This window comes from Ovis aries, chromosome 8, assembly GCF_016772045.2.
Source record: "Ovis aries strain OAR_USU_Benz2616 breed Rambouillet chromosome 8, ARS-UI_Ramb_v3.0, whole genome shotgun sequence".
Classification (NCBI taxonomy): domain Eukaryota; kingdom Metazoa; phylum Chordata; class Mammalia; order Artiodactyla; family Bovidae; genus Ovis; species Ovis aries.
This window is the reverse complement of record NC_056061.1, coordinates 76,606,191-76,624,409: the sequence shown is the minus strand read 5'-3', so window position 1 is coordinate 76,624,409 and position 18,219 is coordinate 76,606,191. Positions and strand designations below refer to the sequence as shown.

The following is an 18,219-nucleotide window of genomic DNA, read 5'->3' as shown; positions in this document are numbered from 1 at the left end:
TTAAAATGATCATATTCTCAGGAGAAATATTGACTTTAGAAACAATGACCAATGACCTAATCATCCTTTGTATGTAGCATCCCCAGGCTGCAAGGAGCCACCAGAAATCAGAATGCAGGGCCAAAGCTCTCCACAAATCACTATGGAAGCTTTGTCTTCAACTTCTCAGCAAAAGTGTTTTTGCTGAGAGGCTGCTGACAGCATTTTCACAACCAGAAGAAAATACATTGTGGTCTACAATTTTTTATAAAAGAGAAAAGAAAAATGGAAAGGTAACCTCAAGAAGTCTATAGGAACTTTTGCCACGTCAAGCTCTTCTTTCACATGTATAAAGGTCATCCTTTCCATGAAAAACAAAAAGTCATTGAAAGCTAATGTAAGTATAGTTAACTGACAATTAATTAATTGACAAGTCTAACAGTTCTTTAATTAATTTAAAAACAAAATTGAAAAAATATTATAGTTTTGTTTAGCTATAAATTCCAGCCTGAGAAATATGCATTTCTACAGAATAAGTGGTTTCAAATCATCTTGGTTTAGTACAGTTATAACCCATCAGCCATGCCCTTCTTTAACACATTTATCAGGAAACATTAATTATACTTGGGACATACGGTTCCATCAATAGCCATTCTTATTAATTTTACATTTCATTTCCTGGAACAATATTAACTACAAGGGGGAAAATTTAATAGTAAACAGTGTATAACCAACATTGGGTTTAGCAATTAGTCCCAAAGAAGACACAAGATTTTCAACATGAGACCCTGTTATAAAAATAGTCTATTGTAACAAGGCTGCTGGATCAAGTGCAGATTGAATTATTTTTTAATTTTGCCGATACTGAGGTGAAATATCTATTATGAAATAATTCAAGTTCCATTTTCACTGTGGTAATTATGGAACAAAAATAGCATCCAACTGCTTTAGAAATCTGAAAGGAGTCAGCAGAAGTCTCCAGAGAAGTCCAGTAAGGTAATCCTGAACCTTTAAACTCAGGAAAAGAAAAACAGAAAACAAGAAAGGAAATCTTCCATCACAAAGTAACAAGATATGGTTGTCCCTTGACATTCAACCACAGGGGATTGATTTGGGGGCACCTCCACCCTAACTCCCACCTAAAATCCATGAATGCTCAAGTCCCTCACATAAAGTAGCATAGTATTTGCATGTAACTTATGCACATACTGGAGTGGGTTGTCATTCCCTTCTCCAGCAGATCTTCCTGACCCAGGGATCGAACCTTGGTCTCTTAAATTGTAGGCAGATTGTTTATGGTCTGAGCTACCAAAGACCCTTAAATGACCGCTAGACTATATATAACACCTAATATAATAAACAGTTGTGAATACGATAAAATGCGAGTAAATAGTTACCTGTGCACAGCAAATTCAAGTTATGCTTTTGAGAACTTTCTGGACTTTTTTTCCCCCAGTATGTTCCATGGGTGGTTAATTGGATTCAGAACCCGTGGATACAGAGGGCTGTTTGTATAATTACTAGAACTGACAGGATGATCTAAATATAAAAGTCTCCCAGATTCTTAAAACTGGAGTGTCAAACCAAGATTAAAAATTCTCACAAGGACCAAACACCAGTTGAACTGATGGCCTGTCTAGCCAGGGACGGCTGGTGCATTCACTTAAGCCATTATTACAGTTTTGTCATGATCAGCATCAGGCATTTCTTCATTCTACTTTGCTTCAATTTCTATTCTCCATGATAGAATTACAAGGAGTAGGGCATGGCCCTGAAGTTCTCAGTGAACAGAAGTTGGCCACACCTCCAGCAGTTACGCATGAAGTGGAGGGCTGCAGGCAGAAGGCAGGCATAGGTTCTAGCCTTGGCTCTGCCCACACTAACTGGGGAGCTTAAGGGAAGTCACTTCACATCTCTAGACTTGAATTTCCTCAACTGGAAAATAAAGAGGTGGGACTCCATCACACCTAAAATTCCTCCTAAATTTCAAATACTGTGATTCTATAATTTTAATTACGTAAAGATAGGACTGGACCAAATGAATACTATAATTCTGTCTGGATTTTAAATCCTTGGGTATGTTTCACATGGAGAAATGCACAAGGTTGCTATCAGGAAGTGTTTGCAGGATTTTATTTAATGGTTCCCCCTGATATCAGCAAACACTCCCCTACTAAATGGAAAACATGTTTAAACACACTTTTAGCAAGTAGCATAAAAAGTCATTTCCCATAAAACTAAAAGAAGCAGCTCTGGGACATAATCTAAGACTAAAGCATTGTCTAAATATAAAGACACAACAAATTAACTGCCAAGTAAATCAATCAGTGATAGAAGACATTCTGGCCATTTTTGTGCAGAATAGAACAGGTTAAAACTTGAGTTCCAAAATTCACCTTCTAGATTTGGAATCCTTAATTCTCCTTTGGCTCAGCCTAGGGACTTCAGAGGTAAAGAACCTGCCTAGCAATGCAGGAGACACCAGAGACACAAGTTTGATCCCGAGGTTGGGAAGATCCTCTAGGGGAGGAAACAGCAACCCACTCCAGCATTCTTGCCTGGAGAATCCCAAGGACAAAGGAGCCTGCCAGGCTACAGTCCTTAGGGTCACTAAATGTCAGACAGAACTGAGCAACTGAATTCATGTGCTCAGTCATGTCTGACTCTTTGTGACCCCACGGATTGTAGCCCACCAGGCTCCTTCATCCATGAGATTCTCCATGCAAGAGGATCTTCCCAACCCAGGGATCGAACCCAGGTCTCCTGCATTGCAGGCGAATGCTTTACCCTCTGAGTTACTAGGGAAGCTAATGCACACAAACTTCTCCATTCTTGGCTGTGAGACCCTGGGCAAGTCACTTTCTTTCTCTTAGTTTCTTCATCCATAAAATAGGAATAATAGCAGTATGAGCCTCTTATGGCTGGTATAAGGATTCAACAAGATCATCCATTAAAGCTTTCAGCAGGGTGCCTAGTGCACTACAGTCAGAAAAATACTAGCCACTGGTTTAATTAAAGTTATTTCTCCTATTTTTAACAATTTACTTTTTGGTTCCTTCAACAATTTGGCTTTGTAAATTATAAGCATTCATTCCATGCAAGGAACCGGGCTGGAACTCTAGGGAGGACCAGGCAACCAGACTCGGCATCTCTTCACAGCCTCACCCACCCTCTTTCACTGCCTAAATCCTCCCTCCTTCACACGTTTTTGGATCTCTCCCTCAGAAACAGGAGCCCTCCATCTGGCTAAGTGCCCCTCCTCAGTACCTCTGGTGGTCCCTCCTCTACCACCATTCTTTTTCCACTGGTTTTTGATTATCTGGTCACTTGTCATCACTCTCACTTGACTGTGAGCAACTTAATGACAGGTAATGTATCCAATCTCTATAACTATCATAGAGATTAGTGTACAGTTGACATTGGATAAAGCTTGCTGAGTGAGTGAATATACACATTAATTAATTCTATGCAATTACTCTAAATTAATCCATGAAATTTGCCTTGATTCATGGACCTGACATTCCAGGTTCCCAGGCAAATTGGAAGTGGTCAAACAGGAGATGACAAGAGTGAACATTGACATTCTGGGAATCAGCGAACTAAAATGGACTGGAATGGGTGAATTTAACTCAGATGACCATTATATCTACTACTGTGGGCAGGAATCCCTTAGAAGAAATGGAGTAGCCATCATGGTCAACAAAAGAGTCCAAAATGCAGGACTTGGATGCAATCTCAAGAACAACAGAATGATCTCTGTTCATTTCCAAGGTAAACCATTCAATATCATGGTAATCCAAGCCTATGCCCCAACCAGTAATGCTGAAGAAGCTAAAGTTGAACGGTTCTATGAACCTACAAGACCTTTTAGAACTAACATCCCCAAAAGATGTCCTTTTCATTACAGGGGAGTGGAATGTAAAAGTAGGAAGTCAGGAAACATCTGGAGTAATAGGCAAATTTGGCCTTGGAATACAGAATGAAGCAGGGCAGAGGCTAACTGAGTTTTGCCAAGAGAACGCACTGGGTCATAGCAAACACTCTCTTCCAACAACACAAGAGAAGATTCTACACATGAACATCACCAGATGGTCAACACCGAAATCAGACTGATCATATTCTTTGCAGCCAAAGATGGAGAAGCTCCATACAGTCAGCAAAAAACAAGACCAGGAGCTGACTGTGGCTCAGATCATGAACTCCTTATTGCCAAAATAAGACTTAAATTGAAGAAAGTGGGAAAACCACTAGACCATTCAGCTATGACCTAAATCAAATCCCTTATGATTATACAGTGGAAGTGAGAAATAGATGTAAGGGAGTAGATCTGATAGATAGAGTGCCTGATGAGCTATGGACAGAGCTTTGTAACATTGTACAGGAGACAGGGATCAAGACCATCCTCATGGAAAAGAAATGCAAAAAAGCAAAATGGCTGTCTGGGGAGGCCTTACAAATAGCTGTGAAAAGAAGAGAAGCAAAAAGCAAAGGAGAAAGGGAAAGATATAAGCATCTGAATGCAGAGTTCCAAAGAATAGCAAGGAGAGATAAGAAAGCCTTCCTCAGCGATCAATGCAAAGAAATAGAGGAAAACAACAGAATGGGAAAGACTAGAGATCTCTTCAAGAAAATTAGAGCTATCAAGAGAACATTTCATGCAAAGATGGGCTCAATAAAGGACAAAAATGGTATAGACCTAACAGAAGCAGAAGATATTAAGAAGAGGTGGCAAGAATATACAAAGGAACTGTACAAATAAGGGCTTCATGACCCAGATAATCACGACGGTGTGATCACTCACCTAGAGCCAGACATCCTGGAATGTGAAGTCAAGTGGGCCTTAGAAAGCATCACTACGAACAAAGCTAGTAGAGGTGATGGAATTCCAGTTGAGCTCTTTCAAACCCTGGAAGATGATGCTGTGAAAGTGCTGCACTCAATGTGCCAGCAAATTCGGAAAACTCAGCAGTGGCCACAGGACTGGAAAAGGTCCGTTTTCATTCCAATCCCAAAGAAAGGCAATGCCAAAGAATGCTCAAACCACTGCACAATTGTACTCATCTCACACACTAGTAAAGTAATGCTCAAAATTCTCCAAGCCAGGCTTCAGCAATATGTGAACTGTGAACGTCCAGATGTTCAAGCTGGTTTTAGAAAAGGCAGAGGAACCAGAGATCAAATTGCCAACATCCGCTGGATCATGGAAAAAGCAAGAGAGTTTCAGAAAAACATCTATTCCTGCTTTCTTGACTATGAAAGCCATGAAATTAAAAGATGCTTACTCCTTGGAAGGAAAGATATGACCAACCTAGACAGCATATTGAAAAGCAGAGATACTACTTTGCCAACAAAGGTCCGACAAGTCAAGGCTATGGTTTTTCCAGTGGTCATGTATGGATGTGAGAGTTGGACTGTGAAGAAAGCTGAGGACCAAAGAATTGATGCTTTTGAACTGTGGTGTTGGAGAAGACCCTTGAGAGTCCCTTGGACTGCAAGGAGGTCCAACCAGGCCGTTCTAAAGGAGATCAGTCCTGGGTGTTCATTGGAAGGACTGATGCTGAGGGTGAAACTCCGATACTTTGGCCACCTCATGCAAAGAGTTGACTGATTGGAAAAAACCCTGCTGCTGAGAGGGATTGGGGGCAGGAGGAGAAGGAGACGACAGAGGATGAGATGGCTGGATGGCATCACTGACTCGATAGACATGAGTTTGAGTGAACTCCGGGAGTTGGTGATGGACAGGGAGGAGGCCTGGTGCGCTGTGATTCGTGGGGTCCCAAAGAGTCGGACATGACTGAGCAACTGAACTGAACTGAATCCATAAAATTAACAAAACAATCATTTCATTTTAATAATGACTTAATACTACATGACTGAATATTATTGCCATTGGGGGGATATTTAACAGTTTTTTTGATCTTCAAAAAAGCAATAGAGTTCCAGAAAAACATCTATTTCTGCTTTATTGACTATGCCAAAGCCTTTGACTGTGCGGATCACCACAAACTGTGGAAAATCCTGAAAGAGATAGGAATACCAGACCACCTGACCTGCCTTCCGAGAAATCTGTATGCAGGTCAGGAAGCAACGGTTAGAACTGGACATGGAAAAAGAGACTGGTTCCAAATCGGGAAAGGAGTACGTCAAGGCTGTATATTGTCACCCTGCTTATTTAACTTATATGCAGAGTACATCATGAGAACTGCTGGACTGGATGAAGCACAAACTGGAATCAAGCCTGCCGGGAGAAATATCAGTCACCTCAGATATACAGATGACACCACCCTTATGGGTGCACTATGAAGAAAGCTAAGTGCAGAAGAATTGATGCTTTTGAACTGTGGTGTTGGAGAAGACTCTTGAGAGTCCCTTGGACAGCAAGGAAATCCAACCAGTCTATCCTAAAGGAAATCAGTCCTGAATATTCATTGGAAGGATTGATGCTGAAGCTGAAACTCCAATCCTTGGCCAACTGATGCGAAGAACTGACTCTTTTGAAAAGACCCTGATGCTGGGAAAGACTGAAGGCAGGAGAAGAAGGGGATAAAAGAGGATGAGGAGGTTGGATGGCATCACGGACTCAATGGACATGAGTTTGAGCAAGCTCTGGGAGTTGGTGATGGACAGGTAGGCCTGGCGTGCTGCAGTCCATGGGGTCTCAAAGAGTCAGATACAACTGAGTGAGTGAACTGAACAGTTTTTTTTTAATTGAAGAATAATCACCTTACCATGTTGTGTTGATTTCTGCCATATAGTATTACTGTTATTAATAATTAATTCTGAAGTCTGCAGTGTTAGTCACTCAGTCATGTCTGGCTCTTTGCAACCCCATGGACTGTAGCCCACCAGGCTCCTCTGTCCATGGGATTCTCCAGGCAAGAATGCTGGAGTGTGTTCCAATTTCCTTCTCCAGGGAATCTTCCCGACCCAGGGATTTGAACCCAGTTCTCCTGCATTTCAGGCATATTCTTTGCTGCCTAAGCCACCAGGGAAGCCCCTATAATTAATTGGTAACAATTAAATAGATAGGGGAGGCAAATCTATCCACAACTATAGTGAAAGGCATTCCATGGTGACTTCCATAATAGGGTTACCCAAGAAGGTGCTCCACATGCACAATAACCTGAAAGAATGCCACGTGGAAAACCCATCTGGAGAACTGACTCAACTGAGCCCTCACTTGTGTGTACCCTCAGTCTAACATAGGCGGGACAAGAAGAACTGACTCAACTGAGCTCTGACTTGTGTGTACCCTCAGTCTAACATAGGCGGGACAAGAAGAACTGACTCAGCTGAGCTCTGACTTGTGTGTACCCTCAGTCTAACATAGGCGGGACAAGAAGAACTGACTCAACTGAGCTCTGACTTGTGTGTACCCTCAGTCTAACATAGGCGGGACAAGAAGACAGAAAAGTACATGGGGGAGATGAGTGAACAACAGAAGTGGGAAGGTGCCCATTCAGATTTGGTTTTGAACAAGAGCTTCATGGAGTGGAGCTGCACTGAGCTAAGTGCAGGAGACGAGCTGGAATCAAATGACAAGGTCTTTGAATGCTGCATTACAGAATATGCCTCTGTTTTGTGATGAGGAGAAGCTACTGAAGACTTTGACACAGAGGAAGGACCCAATCAAATGCATACTTTGGGTAGGAAGCTCAGGTAAACTGGAAAATTTGAGTTTGTAAGCTCAAAATCTGCAAAACCTGGACAGAATTATTACAGCCATAACAGACAGCTGGTTGAGTGCAGAGAAAGGAGAGAAGGACGTGAGAGGCATTGGAGAAGGAGTGTCTTTGTGTGTTTTCAAGACCTGCAAATGGATGCCTCATACAGCCTTTCTGTGAACTATAGAGTTATCCAACATTAAAAACATTAGAACCTGTGAATGCTTCCACCAGCCACCTGACATCTTGGCTAGCATTTTCTAATGTCAAACACAGATGCCTTTGATGAGAGTTGGGCTTTTTATGGAAAAGCAACTTTGATCTCACTGATCTCAACTACTGAGCCTCAGACACAAAGAACCAGAGAGCCCTGGGCCTGTGGGCGGATGGCGCTTCATTATGCGGCACCTAGATCATCTTGTGGACATCAGAGGAGCCCTGTGCTCACTTCTAACCTGAGGATCTACAAGTATACATGTTTCTGCGATTTCAAAGGCTTGCTTTCAGCAGATTCCGGGCAGAGTCACACAAGGAAGATTGAGCAATGAGGGAACTTTACCAAGCTGAACCCAAACTGCCGATGTGCCAAGGTCAGGGGCCTGGATGCCCATTTCCCTCATCAACGAGTGAGCCGTTTATCTCCAGAAAGAATTCTGCAAACACTTCCCAACAAAAAGGAGTACACAGGAAGAGTTTTAATTAAGGCCTCCACATTGAAATGTTTGAGGAACTTTCCAAAAACACAACTGGAAATCTGGCACAATCAATCAATTATCCTGATATTGATATTTAGAGGTTATATCAACAATGCTAGCGTCTGGGTGTGTGGCAACGATCAGAAGAACTGAAGAGAAGTGAACCCTATTGAGGGGAAGGTTCAAAGACTTCAGTGACCTTCAATTATCTAAACCTTTGACAAAAACCCAAATAAGGCCCGCTAATCGGCATAGGTACGTACACTTGACTCTTGAACCAACACAGGGATTGTGGGTGCCAATCGACTGCAATTTATTTCCAAATATTCCTAGTATAACTTATAGTCTGCCTCCATATCTGTGGTTCCTTCTGTATGCCTACTTCAGCATCTGCGGATTCAGCCAACGGAAGATTATGTAGCACTATAGAACTTAGTACTGAAACCATCCACCTATACAAGAATGTGAGCAGTTCAAACTTGTGTTGCTTGAGGGTCAACTATATTTACATCCCTGTTTTAGGTCGTTTCCTAAATTCATCTTCATATCCAGTGGCAAAAGCCTGCAGCCTCATACTCTTAATGCAACTGCGTGCTTTATACATTATTTTGGAAAGATGAGGAGTAGAAATTAATGTTACTGCCATTTTTCTCTTTGGCATTCCTTTATCTCTCTGCTTCTGAAACCCAAGTGGCTCAGTGAAATGGAGACTCGGAAAGCAGGCAGCCCTGGGTCTGAATTGTTCTCCTCAGGGTCAGAACACGGCCTGGGGCCGCTGTGATAGACAGGCCTAGGAAGATTGTGTGATAAAGCTTTCAGAAATGCTGGGAGACCGTGAATCAGCAGACTACCCAGGAGGAAAGCTCATGGAGTTTTGTTGTTTTGTTTTGTTCTTTTAATTGCTTATTTCCGCTTCACTCCCAGAGCAGACATTAACACTGCTGAGATATGGCCCAGGTATCTGTAGTTTTTTAATCATCTGGGTGATTCTGAAATCATCTTTGATCCAAATGTGCAGCCGGGTTGAAAATCAACTTTTCTAGATACTCTGTACATTCTGGCTTCTATTCCTCTTTCGTCTCTGCATCCTTCTTTCCAGATCACAGAGAAATCCTCTCCTTACCTTATATGTCATAGCTTTTCCATAGACTGTTTACCTGAGTTTTAACTTCTTCCCTCTCTGGAATTGCTTCAGTCCAGAGTATTTTACGTCTTTCGCTCTTTTTTTTTTTTTTTTAACTGATTTACTTTTTTTAAAAAATTTATTTGGGGTTTACTATAGCTGCTTGATTTCATTTTGCTAGCACAGTAGCTGGCATATACTAAGCATTTTGAAAAATATTAGCTGCCTGTTTCCTTTAGGTTGGAAAAGTTTAACTTCTAATCACAACAGGGTGTTAAAGCTGGTCCCTTGAAGGCAAAATAAACACACATAGGGAAGTTACAAACACTCCAGACTCTTAAAGAGCACTCATATTCACCTTCTTCTGTGTAGAATACTCAATTCTCCATCAAAGAAGTAATAAAAAAAAAATGTGGCTGGCTATGTGCTGGGCATGTTGAAAGCCCATGACATCTCTGAACTCGTTTAATCTTCCCAACTACCAAAAGATGTAGGGCCTATTTTGATCAACATTTTACAGATGAGTAAACTAAGGCACATGGAGTCAGAGATTACAGCTAGACAGGGATTGAGAAATAAGGTGCTTGTCTCCCAAACCAGTGCCTTCATCACTCTATTATATACAATCTTATTTCAGTACTTGCAGTTACATTCTATCAAGGCACCACAATCATTGAGTTAGTGGATAATGAATCATTACTCCTAGGGGAAATACAGGGTTAGGTTCTTGAGAGCCTCTGCTGCTGCTGCTGCTAAGTCACTTCAGACGTGTCCAACTCTGTGCGACCCCATAGATGGCCGCCCACCAGGCTCCGCCGTCCCTGGGATTCTCCAGGCAAGAACACTGGAGTGGGTTCCCATTTCCTTCTCCAAATGCATGAAAGTCAAAAGTGAAAGTGAAGTCGCTCAGTCGTGTCCAACTCTTCGCGACCCCATGGACTGCAGCCTACCAGGCTCCTCCATCCATGGGATTTTCCAGAAAAGAGTACTGGAGTGGGGTGGCACTGCCTTCTCCATTGAGAGAGCCTCTAGTTGTAACATTTTCATCAACCAAATACTATACAGCCTTGCTTCATCTGTGTGTGTGTGTTTCTGTTTAAAGACATCTTATTTAACATACATTGCTGGTTTGTCTACAGTAAAATCATGGCCAACAGCACTATAACCCATGCTGAGCGAAGTTTATCTAATCTGTACTTTCTCCATAAGGCACATCACAGCCTTCTTGCACTTAGGAACGCTAGACAGCACTTCAGCACCAGGCTTTCTAAAGAGCAAAATCACTAAATGAAAAGCACAAAAATGCAAACACACACACACACAAAGTGGCAGTAAACAGACCTCAACCAGGACACTTGTTTACAGTCTGAGATCTGAAACAAGCAGGCAGAGCTCGCCTGGTCTGACCTCAGCTGGGACCGCGCACGTCAGATGATTCAAACTTTTCACTACTTTGCGCATGGCCCGTGCTGCCGCGAATGACCGAGAAAGTGACCGAGAGTACTGAGTGATTGGAAGGTGACAAAAAATGTCAGCGAGTAGGTGAATTTGTAAATGTGCAGTCCATGAATAATGGGAATCAATGAACTTGAAATGCCCGGTGAAGGAAAGGAGATTCTAAAACTCCTCACATTCTTCCAATCCCATCTAAAGATCTCTTCCTGACTCCCTGCAAGAGGCCAGAGGGAATCAGGGTAACTGGTACTTCCTGCCCACCACGCTTCTAGGCACTTCATGTACCATGCGCTTTGCTAAGGGCTCAGAGAAATACTGTGATATAAGATCAGCTTTCTGTTCAGACCAGAGCTCAGGGGTTCCTCCCATTAGAAATCCAAGAAGCTTCTGGAGGCCTCTCAGGTTTTGTCAGGTAACTGAAGAAAATACCTTCTCATTGTAACTAAATTGACTCTTGCAGTCAAATTAGCATGCAAGATTATAATGCACTTCTCTCTCTGAAGTGCCTGAAATAGTCCAGCAGAAACAGAAGGTCTTCAAAAAAAAAAAAAAAAAGTCAAACTACCAGCTTCCCAGGTGGCTCAGTGGGTAAAGAACCCACCTGCAATGCATAAGACGTAAAAGACATAGGTTCAATCACCGGGTCAAAAAGATCCCTTGGAGAAGGAAATGGCAACCCATTCCAGTATTCTTGCCTAGGACATCCCATAGACAGAGGAGCCTGACGGCTAAAGGTCTATGGGGTCGCAAAGAACAACTCAGCAACCAAAACAACAAAAACAGCCTTTAAAATCAAGTACATTTCTGACAATGTTGTACAGCGAAAGTTATGCCAAAAAAAAAAAAAAAACTAACACTTAAAAAAACATCAAGTAAAATGAATCATGGACGGATCTATGACTGTTAAAAAAAAGAGTGTTTTTGTTGACAAAGTGGGAAATTATAGTCAGCTCTATATGGGTAGTGTAAGTTTGTGTGAATATAGGCTCCTGAAACGTAGACCGCCAGAAGATAACATACAAGGCTGCACTTTCTGTCACCTCCTTAACAAATCCACATGCAGAAGACTGTGGCCCTGGGATTGCAGCCATCCATGCAGTAAGGCTCCTGGCTGCTCCGTGCTAACACTGATGTGTGAACTGCTAAGAATATAAACACACGTTTTATTTCATCTATGCCCCTGGTGAACTTACACACTTTGGAACAAGTGTGTAGTTGGCCAAATGAATGAATGAATGAATAAGTTGCCGGACCAATTTCACTAAGTGAAATTTTTGTCCTGAATTTTTGTTAAGCATCTCTCCTTAGAGACAAGAAACAAAAATCATTCTTGAAACTTTTACTGTTGTTAATGCCACTTTTAACGTCATGACTGGGTTATTAAGGCATATTCTTACACCACTGGCCTTCCTAGGCTAGGGAGGAATTCTGCTGAACCCTTTTCCAAATTTTATTAAAATAACAGACGACACAGGTCAATAAAGAAATAAACCAGAAAAGATGGAAGAAAAAATCTGGGACTACACAGATGGAGTGACTAAAACAGAAAAGAGAGAAAGAAAGCTGGATAGCGGAAAAGAAGCCAAGAAATGTTTAAAGGGAAGAACGTTAGAAAATAGAGCAAAGAAACAAAATAGAAGGGACTATTAGCACAAAGATCAGTGGAGGAAAGAGAAAGGATGCCAATGCACAAATTACTATTTCTAACATTATTTGGTTGCAGGGAATCAAAAGAGAATTATCTTTTACTTTCAGGGTCTTAAAAGAAATTCCAAGTCTTTACGTGAGAGAAATGAGTCGTGAATTGATTTGCCAAGAAAACTGCCCAGGAAGTAGTGCCTCGCAGGCACACACAAGACAGCTTGTGTCCCTGCACCCACCACCGTTGGGGACAAGGGGACAGAGGGATGCAATCTAGACAGAACCTCAACTACAGAGAGGGAGCCTCTGGGACAGGCAGCTCTGTAGAGGCCAAGCTGAAGTTGTGACTCTGAACATGAAACCCTCAGGGGTTTCTGGCTCCTCTTGGAGGTGATACTTTGGGGGAACCTTCAAAAAGAAGGACCCCCATGTGAATTTTTTCAGGGCTCATTGGGAAATGTCTAGTTCTGAAATTTTCTTAATTAAGTTTCATTGAACCACCCTAATTTTCTCAAGCCTAAACCACAGGAGTTTCAGAAAGCAGAAAATAACAAGTCGGAGTTGCCTACTACCTCCTGAAAGATGACATATTTGATTCAAGGAGAAGATGTTATGGGAACAAACTAAGGATGCACCATGTTCCCCTAAAAGGTTCAGGAGAGAAACACAGAAAGAAAGCAATCCAGGCTTGTTTGGATTGTTCTTTTTGAATTTCTGTATGGCAATGAGAGGCACTTAACAGATTTAGGATATCCGTGTCATTGACAGTATTATTATGGAAAATTTTGACTATGTGTCTAAATTATATCACCACAGAAAAGAGCAAAGTACATTAAAAATGCTTGATTTCTATCTGGATAGATATCTCCAGGCTACATAATAGACATTCAGAAACACTGCCTACCCAAACTGACATCAGCACCTCATTGCTGCTAACCCACCATCATCATTACCATCCCCTCCTTCCTTTGCCAAAGCCACCATCATCGTGGCTTCCACCATCACACCACCATATCACTATTTAAGAATCTCAGAACCTCAGTAAATTGAAACAATCGAACTGAAGTTTGTGTAAGATTTATTTTGCATAATATTTAACACTGATTTTGATTAAAATCCTTAGTCTTCTTCATTAACCCAGGTGCAAAATAATGTTTGACTACAGAATTGTGAAATAATTTTCTTCTAGCATTGAGATCTAAGTCATTGAGAGTTTACAATGGATTAGGCACTATTTTTTTTTTTAAGTCTGCAGTATTTTGTTTAAGCTTTATAATCATCCTAAATGAAGAGAATTTTATTGTCTCGTTTTTTTAAAAAAAGGGAGAAACTGAGGACTGGGCAATTTGGTTGAGCTCTCACAGGTGGCCCACTGTCAAGCTCGGACTGGGTGCCTCGCAGTCTGAGTCCAGAGTCATTGCACTTAGCTACTACACCTTACTAAATAACTCTCCTTTCACTCAATCATTCTTGATGCCTGTGGAGTCAATCCTAGTCTTTCTGATTAACTTATCACTTTGTTAAAATAGATAAAATTTTGTCAGTTGGGACCAAAATAGTTGCCTTTCTAGCCTTTGTATTTTTAACAGGGTCTAAACATATACACATAATTAAAACTGTTGTTGATTTATGTAAAACATCTCCCCCCTCATAATTCCTACTAATATTCTCTAAGATGAGAACTCGGCATTCGTTTCTTCTCTCATGAGGTCAAGAATATCATAAAGGCGTTTGCAGTCACCTCCAGTCCAGTTCAATCCTCAGATTTCAGACGACACTGTGAGAATATGTTTTAGAGAGAGAGTATGGGAAGCTCAGACACACTTCTTAAAAACTGACCTTACAGGTTAACTCACCAGCAGAGTTTAAAATATAAAATAAAACTACTCGATGATTTTGGTGAACTGCCTCCTTTCCATAAAATTATTTACACTTTCACTTTAGCTGGTTTGTGTTCAAGTGGCTGAATTCTGGGGACTTACATAGCACTTTCTTTGGAGTATGAATTTTGGTTCTAAACAGTTACGGCATTCTGTTTTCCTTTCTTCGATACGCAAACTGGGGCTTGGAATTAAACAAAATAAGCAATTTGCTTTTACCCATTCAATGTAACCTAAAGAAGAAGGGAACATACTTAGCCCGCTGCCTTCTCTACTGGGTCCTTCTAAAGTTACATTAAAAATAATACTGAAGTCATTGGAAGGACTTAGATTTATTATTTTTTGCTGAGTACACATTTTAGAAAAAATATAATTCATATACTTCCTTATATAAAACTATTTTCACATAATCAGGGTTTTGACTTTTTAAAAAATGTATGTATAAGATAAAAGTTCTTTATGAAAACCCCGACTGCAAACAAATGTTGCAGATGGTAATAAAGATTTTATTTAAATTTGGCTTCCACAGAAAATGAGTTTATATTATCATCAATCTATATTTGTAGTGAAACTCCTGACCATTTAAGCCAGTTCTTCCCTACAGTATTTTTTTAGCTTATAAAACACCAGAACAAATATTAACATGTGAATAAAATCGCTTGTATAGCTTATGCATTGCTTTTGCATATACTAGCTTGCTTGATGAAAGTACTACTATCTTAGCCTTACTGAAAAGTTTGATGTCTTTGATAGTTTTTCCTGTATCTACGGTTCTTGCCATGGTCAGTTTCTTACCCCTGTCTTTCATATCCTTAAAATTTATAAGAAACCAAAATGCTGAACCTGAATTTTCCTAAATTATGAATTCTACATCTTAAATACATTCACAAAAGCAATTCAGAGATCCAAATTAGCTGAGTGTGAGAAAGAAGACTAGAATAAGTGACAATTATCTTTCAGGGGGCTTTCTACCAAACATGCACAAGCCACATAGAGTAGGTGAAAATGAAATGGGGTTTTAAGATGTGATCCTGTTTCAATCCAAAATATATTCAATCTTGAAGCAATACGTGGCTCTTGAACTATTCGCAGACCCACACAATCAGGTACACAGTAACAATTTAAATAACTGAAGAAAAGTAAGACCAGGGAAAAAGGGTGCTAAGATATCACCTAACTACAAAGAAAGAATTACTGAAAACTTGAAACTTAACCATTCAAACCTCTCTCTAGAAGTGAGCCTTGCTTAAAGTTGAAAAATAGTTCAAATGTTCACCGATGCACAAGCTGAGCACTGAAAATATGCATACACCCAGAAGACAAATTTCTAGGGCTTTGGCTTTGATGTAGAAGTTTGGATATTGGTCAATTTTTTGGAAAAGAGGGCAATATTTCACCTCTAAGAATACTCAGTGATAAGACTGACACCAGCATGGAGTGTTATACACCTCATTTGAATTTTTAAAACATAGTGGATATAATTAATTTTCTTCTTCAGTTTTATTCAAACCTTCTAAGATGTTTAAACATGCTAAGGAACCCAGGATAAGGTAACTCACACTTGCCTTCATCATGAAATTTTAGCTAAGACATATTTTGCAGGTCACAGCTTGCCCATTTACAAATTTATTCCCTTTCAATAACAATTTGTTGGGATATATAACCATCTTTCTCCCGTTACTATATGCCCAGGGCAGTCTTATCTGTTACATGTCTTCCTACATAGATATGGCTGCATATTATGGCCAACAGAAGAAAGCACCCGTAGCATCTTAATGATAAAATGATGTGAATGCCACATAAATTCTTTGAACATCCCAGTGGGACATTTAGCTGGACAATCCACACAATAGCATTTTACAAATGGAAAAGTTAAGAATAAAGTTAAGTAATAAAGGGTAACCTAACTGACCTAAAGTCACCAGCTGATTTGTAAGCAAAAAATAAAACAGAAACAATCAAAACTGTTTTTTGGTTTGTGTCTATAAAACAACCAGGCACTTACCTGAACTTTTTGTTTTCTACTGACCATAACATTTTAGGTCAGTAGCTTTCAAACTTCTTTACCTCAAGCCAGAATAAGAAATACATTTTAATCACATCCAGCACACATAAGCATGGATAATTAAAATAAATTGTCAGGAAACAAAATCTGCTCTTATTAGATATTACCCACTTGAGTATTTTCTATTTTTTTAATATTTTATTCCTTTAAAAAAATGTTCTAGACTCACTAAACTAATTTCATGATCCTCTGGATCATGACAAGCCATCTAAAAACACTTGCTTTCGGCCCCCAAACTTTTGATAACTACTGAAGAAAACTAAGGGTTCCTGAAAGAATCTAATCAGCTCTTTTCTTTTTACCCAGTCATTCAAACAGTAAAATTGAGATGGGGAAAAATATTAAGTAACATCTGTCTGTGTAAAATAATTCTGTTTGATAGTCTTCTTTTCCTCCCTGGGTAATAAAAGGCAAAATTCAAACATTAAAAAAAGGATGTTATGGAAAATAAATGCCAAAGGAAAAAATTATTCTGAAAATGAATTTCCATCTGGAATCCCATACGTACTGAGTTTTTTACCTTTATTATTTTTGAAAGTTCCCTTTTTCTTTTTTCAAAAGTACCAGAATATTATCTAACGCAAAAAGTTTAAGATGGGGCATATTATAGGGATAGTATTTGCCACTGGGATGATGAACAATTTTGAATAAAATGTGATCCCCTCTTCATTTGACCATGCTCACTTTGTAATTACTGGCAAGGCAGTAAATAATCCACTGAGAAGCAGTCTCATTAGTGCCCATTGAAATTCAGTGGCATTAATTTGCAATAAAAGAACTGAAAATTAAATGGAAAAGAAAATAGTTTCTGGAGTCTACCACGAGGTTATGGAACTCACATCATATCAATGCCTTCCTTCACATCAAGGAGTTTAAAAGGTGTGAATCAGACTTAATCGTTAGATTTTGTTCTAACACTTGAAAAAAAAAAAGCAGGCAGAATAAATTCTTTTTCATTTCCCATTTTAACCCTGAATTAAAACAAGTAAAATGAATTTGACAGACGCCAACTTGTGAAAGTTTGTTCATCCTAGTGAGTCTTCTATGGAATAACTCAGGCTGGACCTGCCTGGCTGTGGGGTGTTCTAAAATCTTTTCAGAGGCTAAAGGATGTGGAGTGTGCTCAGATAGCCCATGATCTCCCCTTCAAATTCTCTGGGGCCACTTGGCACCTTCCTCCTGCTGCTTCTACTATAAATATCTCTGGAAATAGAACACTGAATGGAAAATCATCCCAGCTTGCAATACAGAAGGGTCTGGGTTAAGGATGAAAGGCAGGTCCAGACACCAGTGTACAATGAGACAGTGCCTAACTCAACGCCCAGCCACGTGGGCGCCCTAAGGTCTCTCAAACCCACTCCGTGGCACCCCTGTCCAGCAGCACCTAGAGCACTGGTATTCCCCAGGACTCCCTGCCTAAGCCCTTTTGGAGTCCATCAGGAAGAGAAGGGAGAAATTGTCAAAGGGAAAATGAGAGCAAGAAGGGAGAAGGAAAGTGTCATCTCTATGAAAAAGAAAAAAAAAAAAAAACAACAACAACAACAAAAAAGAAGAAGACACAAAACATTTGCCTCTAAGTCAGAAAAACGTCCCTGTGTGCCCTGAGCTACCATCTGCTTCTTCCCCTGAAGGAAAAGCACAGAACCGGGCTGAACTCGGGCACGGCACTCCCGGGGGCATTCTGTGCCCCGTAGGCCAGAAATGAAACTTAGCTGTA

The 18,219-nt window shown here is 40.3% G+C and overlaps 1 protein-coding gene across 3 annotated transcripts in view; it reads right to left on the bottom strand.

Annotated features, from left to right (window-relative positions):
- The window catches only part of ESR1 (estrogen receptor 1), a 402,846-nt gene that overhangs the window by 267,366 nt on the left and 117,261 nt on the right, over nucleotides 1-18,219 (bottom strand). The window lies entirely within an intron of this gene.